The sequence below is a fragment of the Trachypithecus francoisi genome, unplaced genomic scaffold (assembly GCF_009764315.1).
Source record: "Trachypithecus francoisi isolate TF-2019V2 unplaced genomic scaffold, Tfra_2.0 Lachesis_group0, whole genome shotgun sequence".
NCBI classification, from domain to species: Eukaryota; Metazoa; Chordata; class Mammalia; order Primates; family Cercopithecidae; genus Trachypithecus; species Trachypithecus francoisi.
In genome coordinates, this window is record NW_022681453.1 from 173,009,759 (window position 1) to 173,031,628 (window position 21,870).

At 37.6% G+C, this 21,870-nt stretch overlaps 1 protein-coding gene and 1 long non-coding RNA gene across 8 annotated transcripts in view; one reads left to right on the forward strand and one right to left on the reverse strand.

Moving 5' to 3' along the window:
• THRB (thyroid hormone receptor beta) overlaps nucleotides 1–21,870 on the reverse strand; it is a 385,633-nt gene that overhangs the window by 311,701 nt on the left and 52,062 nt on the right. The gene's annotated exons all lie outside the window — the stretch shown is intronic.
• On the forward strand, nucleotides 1,290–18,803 carry LOC117084251. Its single transcript, XR_004437371.1, has 3 exons — nucleotides 1,290–1,399; nucleotides 4,639–4,761; nucleotides 16,636–18,803. It is a non-coding gene; the product is annotated as an uncharacterized LOC117084251 (long non-coding RNA).

The following is a 21,870-nucleotide window of genomic DNA, read 5'->3' on the forward strand; positions in this document are numbered from 1 at the left end:
CAGTAGTTTTATAACTGAGGCAAACGGCAAAACCATTGTAAGGTTCTATGGCAGTGGTTCTCAAAGTGGGATCCCTTAGTAAGCAGCATTGGCAATACTGGGAGAACTTACTGGAAATGAAAATTCTTTGGTTCCACCCAGACCTACTGAATCAGAAAGTCTAGGGGAGGGGGTGGGGCTCAGCCTCCAGGTGATCCTGCCACAGGCTACAGTTTGAGAAGTACTGTGGTAGAGTAATTTATAATCCTTTGGGTATATACCCAGTAGTGGGATGGCTGGGTCATATGGTACATCTAGTTCTAGATCCTTGAGGAATCGCCATACTGTTTTCCATAATGGTTGAACTAGTTTACAATCCCACCAACAGTGTAAAAGTGTTCCTATTTCTCCACATCCTCTCCAACACCTGTTGTTTCCTGACTTCTTAATGATTGCCATTCTGACTGGTGTGAGATGGTATCTCATTGTGGTTTTGATTTGCATTTCTCTGATGGCGAGTGATGATGAGCATTTTTTCATGTGTCTGTTGGCTGTATGGATGTCTTCTTTTGAGAAATGTCTGTTCATATCCTTTGCCCACTTTTTGATGGGGTTGTTTGTTTTTTTCTTGTATATTTGTTTGAGTTCTTTGTAGATTCTGGATATTAGCCCTTTGTCAGATGAGTAGGTTGCAAAATTTTCTCCCATTCTGTAGGTTGCCTGTTCACTCTGATGGTAGTTTCTTTTGCTGTGCAAAAGCTCTTTAGTTTAATGAGATCCCATGTGTCAATTTTTGCTTCTGCTGCCGTTGCTTTTGGTGTTTTAGACATGAAGTCCTTGCCTCTACTACAAAGACACATGCACACGTATGTTTATTGCGGCACTATTCACAATAGCAAAGACTTGGAATCAACCCAAATGTCCATCTGTGACAGACTGGATTAAGAAAATGTGGCACATATACACCATGGAATACTATGCAGCCATCAAAAAGGATGAGTTTGCGTCCTTTGTAGGGACATGGATGCAGCTGGAATCCATCATTCTTAGCAAACTATCACAAGAAGAGAAAACCAAACACCGCATGTTCTCACTCATAGGTGGAACTGAACAATGAGATCACTTGGACTCGGGAAGGGGAACATCACACACTGGGGCCTATCATGGGGAGGGGGGAGGAGGGAGGGATTGCATTGGGGAGTTATACATGATATAAACGTCATGCACATGTACCCTAGAACTTAAAGTATAATAAAAAAATAAATAAATAAATAAATAAATAAATAAAAAAAAAAAAAAAAAAAAGAAGTACTGTGCTACATGATAAGAATTACAAGGGCTGACTCTATGTACCTTCATCGTTCCTCAATATTGACATAAATTTTCACAGTCTAGAACTCTTCTCTCTCTCCTTGTCAAGGTATCTTGCTTTTTAAAAAATTGTAAAAGTCTAGTAGCAAAAACTTCAAGAAAGTAAATGCATTGTTTTATTTCTGATTCTTTAATTCACTTTTATCATGTTATAATTAGAAAAGCAGAAAGAATAAAAAAACTCCTACTTTGTAATGTTATTAACATTTGATATAAATTTGGTTTTTATGAGAAATATCAAATTTTGCATGTTGTTAAAAAACTTCTTAATCTGCTTTTTCACACACCACATCTTTTACATGCTACTATTTAATACAATATTTGTACATATTTTTGGTGTAGACTTATATTCCATTATATAAATATACCATAATTTATTGAATTCATCCTTTATCAGTTGTTTATAAGTTTTGCTTTTATAAATAATGTTCCCATTAATTATTTAAAAATTGTTTACATCCATGATGCCATTCTTGGGATCAGTTTTCAAGATGTGATATTGCTGGATCAAAGCATGCAGTGGCTATTGATGCACGTTGACAAATTGTCCTTAAAAAAACTGCACCCTTAGCAAGGGGTGAGAATGCCAACTCTTTTGTACCACAGTTCTTGCTATATATTACTAGTTTGTTTAATCTTTGTCAATTTAATACAAGGATGAGTTCATAGTGTTTTTCTTTAATGAAGTTAAATCTTTTGTCATTGTGTTTTTGTTTACTGCCTATTTGTATTTCTTTATTCTCATTATTTGTCCATTTTTTTTAAAATGTGAGTATTCACCTTTTCTTTCCTATTGAATTGTAAATACTCCTTATATATTAAGGATTACTTTTACTAACAATTGGAGGTAAGAAAAATATCATAAAAACTCAATTGAGTAATATCAGAATGAGTTAATTTCAATTTATTGTTAATAAGAACTACAAATAATTTGGTTGGATTAGACTATTGCAAATCCGGCAACAATCAGCATCTATTTCCCTTTCCTAGGCCTGAGCTATGCTGAACAAAATTTAGTCCTTCTCTGATGATTGGAGATCTTGTGGTGCCTATGGGGGATTATTCTAAATTTTCCACTGTGCAAAGAGAATGAGACACAGAAAACCCAAGTCCTGGCTCCACAGGCTACCAGTTGGACAACCTAGACTGGGGCAAGTAATTTAACTTCTCAGTGCTTTGGTTTCCTCATCTTTCAAACAGAAATAACAAAAATAACCTCGACTCATATGATGACTATGAGAAACAATATGTGTAAGAGTTAAGCACATAGATTTCAGAGCCTTTCTGGATTTGAATTCCCACTCTACCATTTAACAGCTATTGAGTTGGGAAAGTTCTTAATCCCTCTGGTCCTTAGTTTCCTTACCTGTATAATGAGGAAAATAATATAATTTACCTATTAGGGTGGTTGTAAGGATTAAATAAGTAAAACCTATGTACCTACCTATCTATGTGTCTATCTATCCATGATACCTGTTACCTATCATCCATATAGCTACCTATCGATAGTCTATCTGGCATTTAGAACAGTAGCTGGCAGGTAACAAGCACAATAATCATTATAATTAAATAAAATCACTTTATATTATGTCCTTTCTTAACCATAGTCCCTCATAAATGTCACTGGTAGGGACTATAACTGCTATAGGGGCTACCACAATATTGGTAGTTGTATAAAATTCGGTTGAATCTCTACCAAACCCAGGACATACTCTGGAAATGAGTCTCTGAATAAGGCTCTAGCATGAACTTGCTTTTTTGGTGATTCACCTCATTCTATTAAATGTGAAGGGAAGGAAAACCAATCTGGCTTTTGTTAGCTGAATAGACTGCAAAGCTAACCATGTGAATCGATGTTTTTGCTTCCATCCTAGAAACCCACCTTCAGCAGACAAGCCATAAAAATAGTGCACCCAAGGTGCTCTAAGACAGGTTTATGTCGTTTCCTCTCACAAAGCAGAACACTAAATTGATTTTTAGATTAATTTTCTATAGTTGGGTTAACTAAATTCTGTGTTCTCTGATTCATGCTCTGTACTAGTTCACAAGAAAATTTTTGGTCTTAACACTTAATATGAATCATAATTAATGCAAAAGATAATTAAAAGAATCTCTCAGCATTTTGGTCATTTTATCAGATGAAACTCCCACTTTTATCCCCGTGATTTACACTGTATAAAAGAAAATACACCCATATGGAATACGCTTGTGAATCAAAAACAAAGCCAGTGCCCAAAATACAAATCAAAAACACTGTCTAGAACAACAGGCTTCAACTAATGAATTAAAATGATTGCTGGTTTCTTTAAAATATTAAGCTCATCGATGCTTGCCAAAAACCCCTTGGCTAGCTGAGGGATTCAAACTGCATTGTTCAGCTAGAGTTTGAAATCCTTCCATTCATCATTGACATGTGAGAGACAAGACAAGGTTTTTGACAAAAAGGGGATGAGGCGCCAGATGGTTTCCATCTGTATCTCCATTGATTGTACAATGAAAACCCACCTTCCCTAATCAGAAGGCTGTGCCATACATGGAAAATGAATACCCAGTGTTTTTAAAGAAGCACAATCACCCCTTCCAACCATAGATGTATAAATATTAATGAACACAATCTGGTTCTAAGCAAATTTAGCATGAACTTTTAGCAACCCTCCCTTGACAACTTCCTCTCTTTTTAACTGAATTAAGCTTCTAAGTTCTGTGATTAAAAATAGCAAACCCTGCACTGAAGTTGGATCTGTGACTGAGGTAAACCTCTCCCTTCCAGCTAGTAACCAGTTAACGTAGCTCATATGATTGTGTGCTTTTTATAACCAAAAAAGGGTCTTAATTTGAATGGATGGTTAGCACATATGAATAGTGAGATACAGAATCCATACAAATAAGCAGAAAATTGATAAATTAACCTATCATTTATGCCATGACTATTTCCAAAAGTACTTGAGCAAATTTAGAGATTATTACACACAATACTGAGATACTTGTTAAATAACTTTATTTCTGTAAAACCCTGTACTACATCATATATTGACGCATATTTTAACTTTCCTGTAAGCTAATAGAGAGTGTTAAGACAGTTTTAATAACTAATGTTAAAAATAAAATAGTAGATTCCTTTCTTGGATGTTTGAACTTGAATCATAGAATCACAATATCTCTAATCAAGAAGATTTGGTTCGTCTTATTCCTTCTTGATTCACTTCCTGAGGTTTCCCTCTAAATATCAGAAGAGACTTAGATTTGAAAATTTCCATTAATTCCTTCCTTTGTTTCTTTTCTTTTTAGTTCAAACTGGGAAGGTTTGCATTCGTGCTCCAGCTTATGTGTCTTTAATCTGTTGAAGCAATGCATTTTCCAAGAAGCATATTCCATGTTTTCACCACTAATGGTTCCCTGTGGATCAAAGTGGTAAGTCTTTTAAAGTAAAATATATCAAATCGGTCCAAAGAAAATATGAAAAATTAAATCCACATAGTAAGCTTTAGTCTTCATGTGACTGGAAGGAATTAATCTTTTTCCTCTCCTGCAACATGCATTGTCCTCCTGCTGTCAATAAACAAAATATTATTGAGTACCTACTATGTGCCTGGCATTAGGCTAAGCACTGAAGATCGACACATTGGACAGTGTTGCTATTCTCAGGCACAGATGCTATTTCAGAGCCATCCTTCAGAGATTGGCTAAAGAATGTTCTTTGCTGTATGATAGCAACATTGTGCACAGAGCTCATATGTATTTCCATTGCAAGTGATCAAGCCTGTCTCTTAGCCCCCAGTTGCCTTTTGGGAATAAGCTCTCAGTGGAACTTGCCAGTGTTACCAGCAGTGTTGCTGTTTGTTTAAGGTTCAGTTTCACCAGGTCGTGGCAAGTTTTTAAAACTCGTCCTAGCCCAATTTGTTTGTCAGTAGCATGATCAGATATCAGAATAACATCAATAAAGCTGGAGCAAAATATGAGCTAAAGCTGCAGAGAAAATGCTGAGCTTATCAAAATGCGTTTTGGGTTATGTTCGGGGCAAGAAGAACAGGAAAGGCTAGACCCACAGCTTAAGCCAGATGGTGCAATGTTAGCATTAGACAAAGAGGAAGAGAAACAATTTCTCTCCTCATTTCATTTGTAATTTTCATCAAGAATAATACTATCCAAACTGCAAAAAAGATACCTTAAATGGTTCATTTTAGTAGTAAACTGAAAAAATAAGATTGAAAGTAAGTCAAAAAAAAAAAAAAGAAAAAACGTAAGCACATATATGTGTTTAATTCTCTGGCTCAGATACACTGAATCTTTAGAAATAATGGGAAAAAACAAGCAATAAATAATTTTTTGACATATGAGAAAATTAAAATGTTTCTTGATTATCATGAGGGAGCTGGGGCAGTGAGGGGAGAAATGTAGGTGTGGAAAACAATATTCCATAAAATAGTCATAAAACCCATAATTCTATAAGTTACATTTAAATATACGGTTTATGAGTACTATCAAAATAAAATTATGAGGTATTCAAGAAGAGGTAGCACAGAGTTGGGGAGGAGACATAAATATGTCATATACGATACATGGTATTTGGCATATATACTATATGTTATATTACATATACATATATATCAGTATATGTAAATATAGTCACCTTGATATATATGTATATGTAATATAACATATATGTAAGTATATGCATATAGGCAAGGTTGCATCATATCCCTATTTCAGCAAGGTATTTGACAAAGTCTTACAAGATATCCTCAGGTAAGACTGTAGAATATGGTATGAATGACAAAGAATGAATGAATGAATTGGACAATTGTTAATTAATTAATCAATGTCACTTGAGGAAATGGTATGTAGAAATATCTCACTGAGCTCTTTCCTGTCAAAAAATTTATTGATTTGGGTGAAGATGAGAGAATTATCATCACAATTGAATGGTTGTAGATAGTTGACATAATCATGTTTCAAAATGAATCTGAACAAATGGGTAAAAGAAATCAGATGGAATTTATTTTTTATGTAATTATTTTTGTAAAGACAGGGCCTTACTATGTTGCCCAGGCTGATCTTAAACTCCTGGCCTCAAAGTGATCCTCCTGCCTCGGCCTTCCAAATGCTGTGCTGGGATTACAGGCATGAGCCACTGTGCCCAGTCTCAGATGAAATTTACAGAAGAAACTATAAAGTACTGCACTGAATATCCAAAACTTAGTTAGAAATTACAGGATTCAGCGTTTGGGGAGACTGGATGACAGCAGTTTAAAATAAAAAAATTTAAGTTGACACAGTAGTATGGTGACAAATTTGAAAAAAAAAATTATCAGTAGGATCTTAGAGAAAGAGTAACAAAACATATTTGTCCTCTTCACTCCCATTATTCATTGTCATCCTGGTGGTGATGAGGACTTTATCACATACTAGCAAGTGCTATAAGGAGAAATTACCATGAGCAAGAAGTAGCCCTGTTTGTTTTGTTATTGACCCACTGTGGAGTTTATCAGATTGATCCTCAGGAACTGGCTGACCTGGGACATAAGTAAAGTATGAAATGAAAGATCCAGGATCCATAGAGGAAGTCTAAAGAATAGAAAACAAAAGAGAGAAAGTGAAGCAAGCATGAGGTATGGATATAGAAATAGACACAGTGTTCCATGACATAGACTAAAAGCAGCTATATATGTGAAAGTTCCATTTACGAGACAGCCTTTGCATTGAAGATCAAAGGGGAACTCATAGACTGCTCAATAAGTTATGCTAGTACAATTGTTTTTCATATGAGAAAAATGGAATCAGATCCCTACCCCATGCCATATAACACAAGAATTCATTCCAGATGAAATATATGCTTAAATGTAAAGATAACATTTTTAAAGAATATAAATTTATTACCACTGAACTCTATACCTAAAATGGTAAAGACAGTAAGTTATATGTGTATATATTTGCCTCAGTGAAACCTTTAAAAAAGACATTTAAGTCCTAAAAGAAAGAAAATATAGAATAGAAAGAAGAGAATTTCTTAAGAAAAGTTTAAAATTTACCAACCATAAAAGAAGAAATTGACAAATTTGACTACATTAAAATTAAGTCCTAGAAGAATGACTCCCACAAACAATAATGGTGAGAAGAAGAGCTATTCTACCTTCAACAAGGTGGTGACCCAAGAATACATCATCAACATTCACAAGGGCATCCAGGGAGTGGGCTTTAAGATGCGGGCTTGAGCACTCAAATAAATTTGCCATAAAGGAGATGGTATTCCAGATGTGTGCACTGATGCCAGGCTCAACAAAACTGTCTGAGCCAAAGGAATAAAGAATGTTCCATACTGTATCCAAGTGCAGTTGTCCAGAAAATGTAGTCAGAATGAAGATTCACCAAACAAACTCATGTATTGGTTACCTGTGTACCTGTCATCACCTTAAAACATCTATAGACAGTCAATGTGGGTGATATCTAAACACTGGTTGTCAAATAAAGTTTATAAGACTGCTAATAAAAATAGCATATGTTCATTTAAAAAAATTCCATAAAGTGAAATAGTAAGCCAAAAATTGGGAGAATTTTGCAACACCTAAAAATGACAAAGGATTACTCTCTCTCTCTCTCCACACACACACACACATACGCACACACACACACACGTTTATAATTACTATAAATCAAAAGAGAAATGAGTGAAGACATGAACGGTATTTAACCAAAAAAAGGAAGCATCAATGGTAAAGACAGATAGGAAAAGATGTCGAACCTCATTAGAAATCAAAACATGCTTTTTCAGATCACAATAAGGTATATTTTAGATGGACAAAATTTAAAAGCCTGACATTACCAAATGTTAGCAAGGATGTGGAGCAAAAAAGAAGCCTAATGCACTGCTGCTTGGAGGGAGTGTTGACTAGTTCAATCATTCTGAAAACTACATTTGAGTTACCTAATAAAGAATATATTTACCCTCTGATCCAGCAATTCTACTCCTAGAAAAACTTACTCAACATGAACCAAAGATATATGCAAGAAAATTCACAGTAGCTTTATTTGTAAAAGCATATCACTGGCAATAAACTCTCCAAAGAAGAAATAACCCAAAAGTCTACACAGACTACACAGAACAAAGTGATATATTTGCCTAGCAGAACATTATACAGCAGTGGAAAATGGACAAATTCCAGCTTTATATACTGGATGAATACATCTTCGAAATACAACTATGAATGAGAAAAGCAAGTTGTAGGAACATATATATGACATGCTACCATTTTTATAAAACCCACAGACTAGCCAAATTTTAGAATATACTGTTTAGGAAGATCAACACACATATGTAGTACAGCTAAAACTCATCCAAATGATAAACACAAAATTGATAATAGGGAGGCAGGAGATAGGATCAGGGAGGAATACTACATATTTAATATCAACATTATTGGTAATATCCTACTTCCTCAAATGAGTGTTGGCTTCATGGGGGACTTAATCCATTACCAAGCTTCATAGACTACATATATGTTATAACATGTAAATTTATTTGTACATAAAACAAATTAAGGAAAGAAAAGAAAAAGAGAGAGACCAAGGAAGGCAGGCCTCTTTAACCCCACCAAAGTTATGTAGGCACTGCCTGGCAACCCAAGGTGTAAAGAAACATTTTGCTCCTTTCTATGTATTTCAAATGGGTTATGAGTCAACATACAGCTTAACATTGGATTCTTTCTGGAAATGGGCTAGTCTGTCTAATTTTTCATTAATTCTATGTCAGTAGGGCAAGGTTACCAAGGTACGTACACCTTCTAGTTAAGAGAGGGGAACCTCTCACCATATTCAGCACTAAAGCTATATCTGCAGTATATACAACATGAACCAAATACTTCTCATAAAATATAGTTCAATTCCAAGAATTGAACTATATTTTATGAGAAGTATTTGAAAAAATAAAGAGCTTCCCGGGAAAGTTAATGTAGACACTGGGGTGTTGAAAATCCATTTCACACGAATGGCTAAGTGAACTTGAATTTGAGATATTCAACTGAGAGAAGAGATTAGGAGAACTGTGATAGCTAACTTCAGAAATTAAAAAGAAATGCTGTGAAATTTTAAAAAAATTTTTGCTTTATGCTGCATAGAGAGTGGCTCCCCGCTGCCAATGGATAGAAATGTACTGAGGCTGATTTAAGGTTTGAAAATTAAAATATCAGCTCACAACAGCTAGTTGGATGACTGACTCTAGATGGTGGCCTATTAGAGTCCAACAATTTCCTAGAGCTATCAAAGAATGTTATTATTTAAAAATGTTTGGAACTTCCATTTTTCCTATAATGGATTATAGTTTATAATTCAGACCACAGCTTAGTATATTTTTGGTTTTAAAATAATAATATTATATAATGTTTATCTTGAATTCAGTTATATGATTTATTTTTCATTTCTACTAACTTAGTTCCAGAGATAAAGAATGAATGACTCTGCTTCTCACTAACTACCTCACTGTGGAATTTACTTAATCTCTCAAAGCCTCAGTTTCTTCAGCTGTAAAATGGGAATAATAACAAGACCTATCTGTAGTGGGTTAAATAATGACCCCCAAAATCTGTCCAAGTCCTAATCCCTGGAGCTTGTGAATATGTTATCTTGCAAAGGGACTTTGCAAATGTAGTTAAGGATTTTCTGATGAGGAGATTATGCTGGATTATCTGGTGGCCCAGTATGGTCATAAAATTCCTTATAAAAAGGATGCAGGAGAGGTCAGAGGCAAAGGAGATTATGTGATGATGGAAGCATAGATTAGAGTGATGCACTTTCTAAAATGGAGGGAGAAGCCAAAAAATCAAGGAGACATGTGGCCACTAGAAGCTGAAAAAGGCAAGGAAATGGATCCTTCGCTTAGAGCCTCCACAAGGAATTAGTTCTGCAGACCCTTTGACTTCAGCTCGGTGAAACTCATTTCTGCCATCTGACCTCCAGAACTGTAAAATAATACATTTGGGTTGTTTTAAGCAACTAAGCTAGTGGTAATTTGTCACAGCAGCAACAGGAAACGAATTCACCATCTCATAGGGCTTTTGTGGGGATCACATGAAATAAACCAGTAAAAAGTTCTTGGCTTCTATTACTATTATCATCGACCTTATGTTCTCAAAATGAAGATTCAGTCTCGCAATTCGGTGACTGCCCTCAGTTATTTCCCTCATAAGGCGTTTTTATACTCCTTGTGCATTAATGACACGGTGAAAAGACCCTGGATGGGAGAAAGGAATTCACAGCCGTAATGCTGAGGGTCCTGACAGCTGCTCGACTTCTCTAGGCCTCCGTCCCTTAGCTATAATGAGAGGCTTGATTGTTCCAGCTCTCAAATGCAAAGATTATGTGCTTACTTAGGTAGTCCAATAAATGCTTTCTAAGTCCACCCTCTTGCTCCTCTCTGATGGTTTATCTTGCAGCTAGTGTCTGAATTCTCTAGTGCCAACTGCCCCTGGGTTATCTTTACTTTGGGCACTGATTAACCAGGCAGTCCTAATTCCATGCTTTAAAAAAGGGAAGATGAAAAGAGGACTAGCGGTTCTTAGCTTAAATTTATGTTTAAAAAATATATTCGGTGTTCTACAAATTATGTTCTTAGCAAAAAATCCTAGTTTTAAGGGTCCATGTAGATTTGCCCTGGAGCCTTCTGTTTTTAATTCAAGGCAGTTGCTTTCAAGAACAGGGTTGACTGGCCATCCTCACCAAGTGTTCTGCCAAGGCTCTTATCCTCCTAAGTGGCAGGACGTTTGACACACTTTCCTTGTTGCTAAAGGTTTAGATAATAGTACATAGGAATCAAACATGACCAAAATAGAACAGACACCAAAGTAATGTTGAGCACAAGCTCTCTTTCATATCTCCACTTTCTCCAACTCACCATGGAGAGAAGGACTATGAAAAAACTTTGCCATCCATAAATTATTTTTAAATGCAAAACATTCCTCTTCATTTGAACTCAGCATAGGGTTGGATGTTGTGATAGAGATTCAGACGGCACTCAGCTGACACAGAGAAAGTGCTACTTCAATATGAGGCAACCCTCAAAACTTCCTTCACAAGGTGGTCTTGAGAGAAGAGTAGATCTTTACTAGCTTTTGTGGTGAAGGAATGATGTGTGCAAATGCAGAGAGGCTTCCTCTAAATGAAGAAGTTACTGTGTTTGGCATGTCATGGGGAGGGAACAGACACTAACTGGAGATGACGCTAAGGTTAGCTGCTACTGGTCTGTGCTTGCCATACTGGTCATCCGAATTTTACTTTGTAGCATTCAGCAATTAAAAAGACAACTGTCATCAGGGATGGGGCATGTTCAGATTGGGTTTTTTAAGAAAATAGGTAAAAACTGGTGGAAGTATCCAGTATGTGACAATAACTGAGGTCTGGGAGAGGGGCTGTCAGAGTGAAAAGAGGGAGGTGTTGAACTGGAGCTGCCTTCATTGAAAACCAAGTGGATGTTGGAGAGACAAGGTCTACAAGGACCTGGAGGCTTCCAGCTTGGCTGATTAGGTGTATGGCAGCATCACTGGCCACACTATAAAAAACAAGGATGGAGGAAGACAGAAAAAAAGTTGGGACCACAGGCACTAAACTGAGTGGGTAGATAGAAGGCAAAGAGAAAATCAGAACCCTAGAGAAAAGAACCACTTGGGCAAAGTAAGGCACGGAAGCAGACAGGAACTGCGTAGGCGGAGGGACACAGGAGATTAAAAAAGGATGATGTCAGAGAAACCAGATGCAGAAAGATGGACATGGAGGTGCAGATCAGCTGCTGTGCCAAATGTGGCAATATGGTCTGGTAAGTAAAGGACAGAAATGGGCACCACAGAGTCACATCCAAATCCCCAGGACCCTGAGCATCCCCGTGTGGAGGTGAACTCTTCCCTTCTCCCTAACTTGATGAGATACCTCTCACAACATTTGACATATGCCTTGTACAAAGTATGGGTATATCTGCTACATGAAGCCAAGGGGAATGGAAGATTTCCCATATTCCCATAATGCCAGAAGGCAGAGCCTGGCTCTAGCCACCCCCACTCAACAACTTAAAACCAAATCAGTCCCCAAAGTATTGAAAAGGCAAGATAGGAAACAATGAGTAATGTGGGCCCAGGAATGAAACCAAAGCACGCAGCAATATGCACACATGCAGATGCAACGCTGGCCTCCTCCTCCGCGGCCCTTCCAAACTGTTCAGAAAGAATAGACGATTAGGCCTCAGTATAATTCATTCTCTTTCACAGAAGTAGAAATTAATTGCCGCTTAAGTGACTAGAGAAAGCAAAAAACTACATAGATGCTTATACACACAATAATCATTAAATGTGCCCTTCAGAGCAGTCGTGGGAGAAAGTGGGGATTGGGAGAGAATTAAAAATGACACTTATGTACTGAGACCTCAGGGTGAGTCAGAAAACAATAAAATTCCTGTTAAAGGAAAAAGAGAGGAAAGAAATAACACTGGTATAACAATGTATAGAGTATATCTGGGGGCAAGTGCAGGGAGCTGTGCTTTTCGCATGGTAGGGAATGTGAGGTCCTAAGAGAGATCCTAAGGGAGATCCTAAGAGATACTGCCTTTCTAAGGGGGGGAAAAAAAGAACAGAAGAAGGAACACTGGCAGGAGACTGAGTCACACAGAGGAAAGCCCAGCGCTGTGAGGGAACATAAGAACTGTACGCACCACTCCAAGTTCCTCATAGTCTCAGAAAAAAATGGCCCAGTGTGTAAATGCACAGCAGTAAACAAGACACGCCTCGATGCATGACTTGATCATGAAAGACGGAGTCAGAACGCAAAGTTCAGGTTTCTTAAAATATATAGATAGTACACACACACACACACAATGCACACACACTTCTCTTTCTCGAGTTTGAAAAAGTGTATCTGCTTGAGTAAATTGGAAGTTTAACAAGAGCAATGAGTGCTTTTTAGCTTTCCTCTGAGCCTGACTGTCGAAAATAACTCAAGTTACCAGAACGCATTCTACATTTCACATTCTTGCACTACCCTTAAATACAGACTCTGAGGATGCATTTCTATGCTTAGAGCACACATTACTCCCTGGTGGGGTGGCCTGGAAGATCACATACATCTAACCACCTGGGCCAAACTTCTTTGAATTGCTCTGAGTACTTCTCATTTACCAGGAAACATTCTCTTCTTCTGTGTGATGTATAATTATGTGAATCTCTTCACATGATGATCAAAGAATCAGCTAATCAATGCTAAAATCAGGTACAGATAGAAACATTCCAGTTCTCAGGTCTGGCCAATGTAGTAAAATCCACTTTAGAAAACGGAAACCCTTAAGTCTCATTGCAGAGAGTTGATGAAAAAGAGATCATCCAGTCCCTATATCAATCAAATGTGTGCGGACTTAGCGCTTTTCTCCATGATCATAAAAATGTGTATATATATATATATATAATGAAATATTATTCAGCCAATAAGGCATGGCGTCCTGTCATTCGCACCAATATGAAATGGAATTGGAGGTCATTGCATTAAGTGAAATAAGCCATCCACAGAAAGACAAATATCGCATGTTCTCACTCATGTGGGAGTTACAAAAGTGGATCTCATGGAGGAAGAGAGCAGATTGGTGCTTCCCAGAGGCTGAGAAGGGTAGGGGGAAGATGAAGAGAAGTTGGGTAATGGGTACAAAAATACAGTTAGATGGAAAGAATAAGGTCTAGCACTCAAAAGTACAGCAAGGAGACTATAGTTAACTATTGACTATACATTTCAAAATAGCTAGAAGAGAAGAACTGGAATGTTTCCAACACAAAAAATGTCTATAGCAATGGATATACTAATTACCCTGATTTAATAATTATACATTGTACACATGTATCAAAAGATCACATATACACAAATATGCACAACTATTATATATTAACAAAAAAGTTTGCTGGAAAAAAGGCGGGCAACAGATCTTTGTTACTTTTCTGGATTTATCCAATGATCCTCCTGTCTATGTATGCCAAGCCAGAAAGCAGATACAGGGAAGAAAATGAACATACTTTTGGGCTCAAAAACCAAATTTACCCAGCAGGAAATGGGTTTTCCCTTCTCTGAACTCCTATACAACTCTATACTTCCCTGATGACATAGATCATCCCCCGCCTTAAATAATTTTTATTTGTGCTTATGTCTCAGCTCTCCTACGATTTTGCAAGCTCTTCCCAAGCAGGACTGCATCTTAATATCTTAGCTAATTACTTAGCTGAGTAATCTCTCATGTTTTTCAAGGGCTTTATACTTTCCTAATATGCCTTCAGATGCACTATCTCATTTAGTCTTCATGAGACTGTCAGTTAGGTGGGGCAGGCACAATTATTATTGTTTTCATTTTATTATTATTTCACTTTATACATACAATTGAGATTAAGAAAGGTGAAATGAATGGAAGGTTACATGGCTACCCGGCTTAATTCCAGAGTCCAGAATGAAGCACACTGAACTAGTTTCCCAAACCAGGCCTCCATCCTCCACACCAAGCTTTTCCTCCTGCCTTCCCACATGCCACCTTATATGGCTGGTTGTCAGCCAGGTGCCCATTACAAGAAAGACATCTAGAGAGAAGAACAAATAAGCAGAAACATAGAGCAGCTAAAAAGAGAAAAAGAGATGGACACCAACTGATCTTCATGTTTTTATAACCTGAAAAGCCCCTGGAACACTGTTGCTAGATATGAGATGACGCCTATCTTTTTATCTCCATAACAGAGTCATGTAGTAATGCCATTGCCAGAGGGAGCAAAAAGGTGTGTGTGTGTGTGTGTGCAAGTGTGTGTGAACATGCATTCTTTCTTTAAAGAAAAAAGTGGCATTATGAGATCCATGGGATCATTGATGTTGGAGTGGGGAGGGCCCTCAGGTGGCATCTGTTCCAGTGTTGCTGGAGACATCCTGAGACAGAAAAGAAAACTGGAGCCTGCTGGGGGATGCTCCTGGTAAAATGACTTCTTTACTTAGTTATAAAGGAGTGGTATCTTGGCCCCTCTACTCTCTTATCCAGTTACTGGCCCTCAGTAAGAGAGTAGATGAGAAGGTAGAAGCCCCTGTCAGGTAGGACAGAAGTGCAGAGGTAGAAGGACAAGGATCAGAAGTCCCCCTAAACAAGGAAAAGGCAGTGTCTTAGGTAAGGATCTCCACAAGCAAAGCATGAGAGAACAATTCCTAGGCAAATCAGGCTCTTAATGGAAACACATGAGGGAGTAAGGGAAGCAAGGGAGGGCAGGGGAAAAGACAAAGAAAGATGTGGTGTTAGAAGTCTAGTCTGAACCCACAGGGAGCTCTGGGGTGCAAATTACTCAGAAGTCATTCTACACAGAGGCAAGGGGCCTGAGCTGTTGTACTTCAGCATCAGGCGGTAACTGGCCAAGGGCTGTCCCGTGGCATGGAAGGTGTAACCTCCCAGGCATGAGGTAGATGAGGTAGATGTCATTGTCTGGATGAGGTAGGTGTCATTGTCAAGGGCAGTCCTCCAGAGGATGGTGCAGATAGGAGGATCTGACAGCCAACAACCACAGCAGCTGGAGGACAAGGGGACTAGCCCTGTTAACGGATGCCCTCTCACGGGAACTATGGCATGGGATCCTCTGCCTGGGATCTGTTGTATTACCCTCTACTTTAAAAAACCATATCCATATGTTTTTGTATTCTTGACACTTAATGAAACTTTAGAGTCTCTATATTTGTTGGTGCCTTTCAGTCAATCACTACCTCCTTGCGACAACACATGCAAAAAACTTCTTCACAATTCTGTTTTCCTCCAACTAAATTTCTTTTCTCTTTTTTTTTTTGAGACGGAGTCTTGCTATGTCACCCAGGCTGGAGTGTACAGTGGCACGATCTTGGCTCACTGCAAGCTCCGCCTCCCGGTTTCACGCGATTCTCCTGCCTCAGCCTCTGGAGTAGCTGGGACTACAGGCACCCGCCACCACACCTGGCTAATTTTTTTGTATTTTTAGTAGAGATGGGGTTTCACCATGTTGGCCAAGATGATCTCGATCTCTTGACCTCGTGATCCACCCACCTCGGCCTGGGATTACAGGCGTGAGCCACCACGCCCGACCCTCCTCCACCCAAATTTCTATTTGTACATCTCAAGGAGAATGGGGTCAATAACTCTCAAAGGCAACCCACTCTATTTTGCTATTAACTACATGTTGGTAACTTTAATAATGTAAAAATCTATTTCCTTATCATTTCCATTCACCAAAGTGATGAAAAATAGGTCTAATTTTTAGATATTAAATACCTTCTCTTCTACAGGTGAAAGAGCCACAGTTCAGATTGTTCCACCATGTAAGACATGATTGCAAATCTGTTTGCCCATCTGGTCCCTACCCAATGAAGAAATTCCAGTTTGTCTATGACCCCATTTAAGGAGGTGCCCAGAACTACCCAGGAGTCATGTGACCCACATAGGCCAAAGGAAGATTATCCTTTTTGTTTGGGACACAGCAGTTCAATTGATGCCATCTAAAATTAACTTCATGATTTAAATAAACTCTACTATATGATCCATTATACCACTGATTTAAACTGAGTCGTAAATAACAAATCTACATATATTTGCATGTGCTGTCTTACCCCAACTTTAGTTTCTAGATTGATTTTTTTAAACTTAAGTATAGGCTTTTATACCTATTCAATTAAAACTTAATCTTGTTCCATCATTGCAATCTGAAGTGATCTCTCCAGGTACTAATTCTGTTACTCAAAGTATGTGCCATGCTTCCAGGTTTCAAGTCAATAATAACGTTGACACATATATTATCTATACCCTCATCAAAATTATTGATAGAAAACAGTACCTTGATGGGGCTAAGAGCGGATCCTCATAGCCCACCATTAGAGACCATCCCCACACAGGAGCCATTCTAGCACACACACAGTTTGATTCATGCCTTTTTCAAGACTCAGCCTCAATGTTATGATCAATACATTTCTCCAGATATGTATTTTGATATACTGAGTTGTGAAGAATACAAAATAGTTTATGAAATATTTGTAGTTACATGCATTTATTAGAATATAAAAACAGAATATACATCCAGTAGTAGTTTTACAAATAAAAATAATCCAAGGAGACAAAGGCCAGAATGACTCAGAGGTCATTCCATGTATATTCTAGGTATATAGAATATAATTTCAGAATAAAAAGATCATTTTTTTTTTCCATGTAGAAGAAGTTGACAAGTATGAGGGGGTGAAAGGGATGATGACTAAGCTCTGGATAGGGACACATGGAATACAAATTGTACTAATACAATTGTACTAAGGTGATCAGAGATAAGAGAATACAAGAGACTAAATGACTAAATTAGTTATCTATTGCTGCCATGACAAATTCCTACCAAATTAACAGCTTAAAAGAACAAAAGTTATTTCACAGTTTCTATAGGTCAGGAGTCTGGGCTCAAGTGAGTTCAGCCCTTTGTTCAGGATCTCAGCAGGCTGAAATCAAGATGTTAGCTGAAGCTGCAAATCCAGCTATGGCTTGGGGTCTCCTAATCTCACTGGCTGTTGGTGGAATTCAGTTCTTTGCAATTGCAGGACAGAGATCCCTGCTTTTGCTGGCTGCAAGCTGAGGGCTGTTCTCAGTTCCTAAGGGCCACCTACCATTCTATGCCATGTGGCTTTCTCCACTGTATGGCAATTTGCTCCTCAAGGCCAGTAGGGGAAATACTCTTCATTCTGCTAAAATGGAGTCCTATACTAAGTAAAGTAGTCAAGGGAGTGATTATCATATTCACAAGTCCAGGCCAAGCAAAGAAAGGAGATTAGAGACCGTGTGTACACCATTGGATAGTAATCTTTGGAGCCATCCCAGAATTCCACCTGTCACAATGACTTAACATGGCTGAGGCATAGTGAGGAACTGTGGTAGAGGAGGGACCTGGAGAGGCCTTTTGTGCCCTGCTATGGAGTTTGAATATTATACTGAAAGCAATGGAGGCACATTAACAGATGCCTCTCCCTGTGGGGAGGTACAAGAAAATGTTATACGTAATAGTGGTTAAGAAAGTATTCTAGGAAGCATGGCACTTGGAGAGAGTATTATTGAATGAACTGAGGCAATAAATGTAAAACATAGCATAATCCATACATACACTTGATTCTGTTTATAGTTTACCCATCCCGTTTGCCTACATGACCGCTGTGAGAAAGCAAAACTACACCTTGCCCTGTTGTCCTTGTGATTGTGTCCTTCACGTACCAACAACAGATGAAACAAAAATATTTTTGCGTCTTTAGAGACTCCTTCCAAAACAGAAACACCCTATCTCACTCTAGTCTCCCCATTCAAAAACATTTTTAAAAGATTTAAGCTCCTTTCCTGTAAGTTGCTGGCTCCCTCAAGAAAAAAAATCTTTATCTCTGACTTTAAAATACAGATATCTGCAGATATGTGAGGACCCAGACAGATAGGTTAAGCATGTGAGAACTGCCACTTTTTCACCAATGAGGATTTTGAACAGATTAACTGTAAGTTTGTGGGCTAATTTTTTTTTTCTTTAAATACCTGTAGTATCCTTTTCTCCGGGACTCCCATGTTTCTAAAGGCTGGACAGCCCTCCAAACGTTACAAGTAAAAAGTACTTCAATGTTCAATTTGTCTTTGAGTTTTCCATTCACAACCGTGTCTATACCCTGTATCCTCAAGAGCAACCACAGTGTTTATTTTTAAATATAATAATAATACTATATATAAGCTACTTATTATATGCCACGCAAGGCACTGATCTCAGAGCTTCATATCCTCACAATCAGATGAGGAAACAATGGCATAGAAAATTCAAGTAACTTATTGGAGTTTACACAGGTTGTTAGTGGTGGAGCTGGGATATGAATCCAGGTAGAATATTTTGCAATGGTTCGCAGTCTTGGAAAAAAATAAGTACTTACCACTCTTGTAAGGGTGACCCTTGAGGCACTGAATACATGATTGCTGATTAACAATTACTACTTTTGAGGTGGCAGAGTCAAAAATATTTTAAAACTAAGGTCTAGCCAGGTGTAGTGGCTCATACCTTAGCACTTTGGAAGGCCAAGGCGGGCAGATTACCTGAGGTCAGGAGTTCAAGACCAGCCTGACCAACATGTATTATTCTACTAAAAAATACAAAATTAGCCAGGTGTAGTGGCACATGCCTGTAATCCCAGCTACTCGGGAGGCTGAGGCAGGAGAATTGCTTGAACCTGGGAGGCAGAGGTTGCGGTGAGCTGAGATCACACCATTGCACGCCAGCATGGGCAACAAGAGTGAAACTCCATCTCAAAAAAACAAAAACAAAAACAAAAAACTCAGGTCTAATCACTACAAGATTATGTCACAGAAGTAAGGTGCCAAGCACAGTGGCTCACTTCTATAATCCCAGGACTTTGGGAGGCTGAGGCGGGTGGATCACTAGGTCAGGAGGTCGAGACCATCCTGGCCAACAACGGTGAAACACTGTCTCTACTAAAAATACAAAAATTAGCTGGGTGTGGTGGCATGTGCCTATAATCCCAGTTACTTGGGAGGCTGAGGCAGGAGAACTGCTTGAACCTGGAAGGCGGAGATTGCAGTGAGCCAAGATCACGCCAGCACTCCAGCCTGGCAACAGAGCGAGAGTCTATCTCAAAGAAACAAACAAACAAAAAATATGACAGAAGGACACTTTTTAGGTATAATATGAATTACCAAAATTGCCACAAATAGAAGTAGAAACACTGAATAGATGAATTGATTAGAGAAAACAATCTGACACCAACAAATAGAAACAATAACAGCAAAAATCTGTAAAAGGTATAAAAGTATTATCTAGTTCAAAAAGTAATCCCGATACAGAGAATTTCAGAGAAAAAAAATTGCCCATGAAAATATAATTTCCATAGGTGCAGAACACAGAAAATGATAAAATCTTTCTAGTCATTACATAAAGTTTACATAATTTTGATATCAAAGCTAGTAAGATAGCATAACAATTCAACCAAGGACCAAATCATTATGAAAATTGATGCAATAATCTCAAACAAATATGGAATACAGCAGTAAGTTAAGAAAACATATCATCAGGGCCAAGTAGGCTTTAGTCCAAGAATAAAAAGATGATTAAATATTAGGAAATCTATAATTATAGTACACCATTTTAATAGATCAAAGGCAAAACTTATGAATTAATTTAAAAGAAACTATGATACTCTGTATCAAGTCTGGTGTTAAACACATTATAAATAATTCTTACTGGATACTCATAATATCCTCACAAGATATTTACATGATTATCTTCATATTACAGAGGAAGAGACTGAAATTGGAAGGGAATAAATAAATTGCTTAATGTTATACAATTCTAAGAGGGGGAGGTATAATTTAACTCCAGCTCTGTCTGGTCATAAATTCCATACTCTGGCTTCCATGTTATATTCTCCTCATGGATGGTAATTTACCAAAATCACCCAAAGGCATTTTACAGCATTCCAAAACCGATTTTTTATTTAAAAAATCTCAGCATATTAGGAATGCAACAAAATTCCTTTAACATGGTTAGAAAAAAATCTGTCATCAAATAAATAGCTATTAAAATCAGAAACAAGAGTAGAATGCCAGTGAGTATTTTGAACACTGCTGTGGAAATTCTGGCTAATGTTATAGGACATAATCAACAAAGAAGAGATACATTATTTGGAAAGATGATAGAATCATTATTTGATTATAATGCAATTGTTTATAAATAAAAGGAGAACTAAGTGAAAAATAATTATCATTAACAAATAAATAGAATCAAAAGACAAAATATTAAAAGCAATAGCTTTCATATAACAGTAACCACCAATTAGAAAACAATATTTTAAATAATCTCAAAAATAATTAAATAAAAATATCTAATACCTAGGAATAACCTAAAAAAATGCAGGACCTCTACAAAGAAATGATTTTTTTGTCACATCTCGTAAGACTTGAAAAAACAAAGAGATATTTTGAAATGATTGAAAATTGTGAAGATGCAAACTTTTCCAAAATAATTCATAATTTGCACATAATTCTATACAAAGTACAACAAGTTTTGTTTTGTTTTGTTTTTTGAGATGGAGTTTCACTCTTGTTGCCCAGGCTGGAGTGCAGTGGTGTGATCTCGGCTCACTACAACCTCCTGCCTTAGGGTTCAAGCCTCTCAAGTAGCTGGGACTACAGGTGTGTGCCACTACGCCTGCCTAATTTTGTATTTTTACTAGAGATGGGGTTTTACCATGTTGGTCAGGCTGTTTTGAACTCCTGACCTCAAGCAATCCACCTGCCTCAGCCTCCCAAAGTGCTGGGATTATAGAGGTATGAGCCACTGTGCCCAGCCCATTATTTTTTTTTTATTATTATACTTTAAGTTCTAGGGTACATGTGCACAACGTGCAGGTTTGTTACATATGTATACCTGTGCCATATTGGTGTGCTGCACCCATCAACTCATCAGCACCCATCAATTCGTCATTTACAGCCCAATATTTTTTAAAATTGAAAAT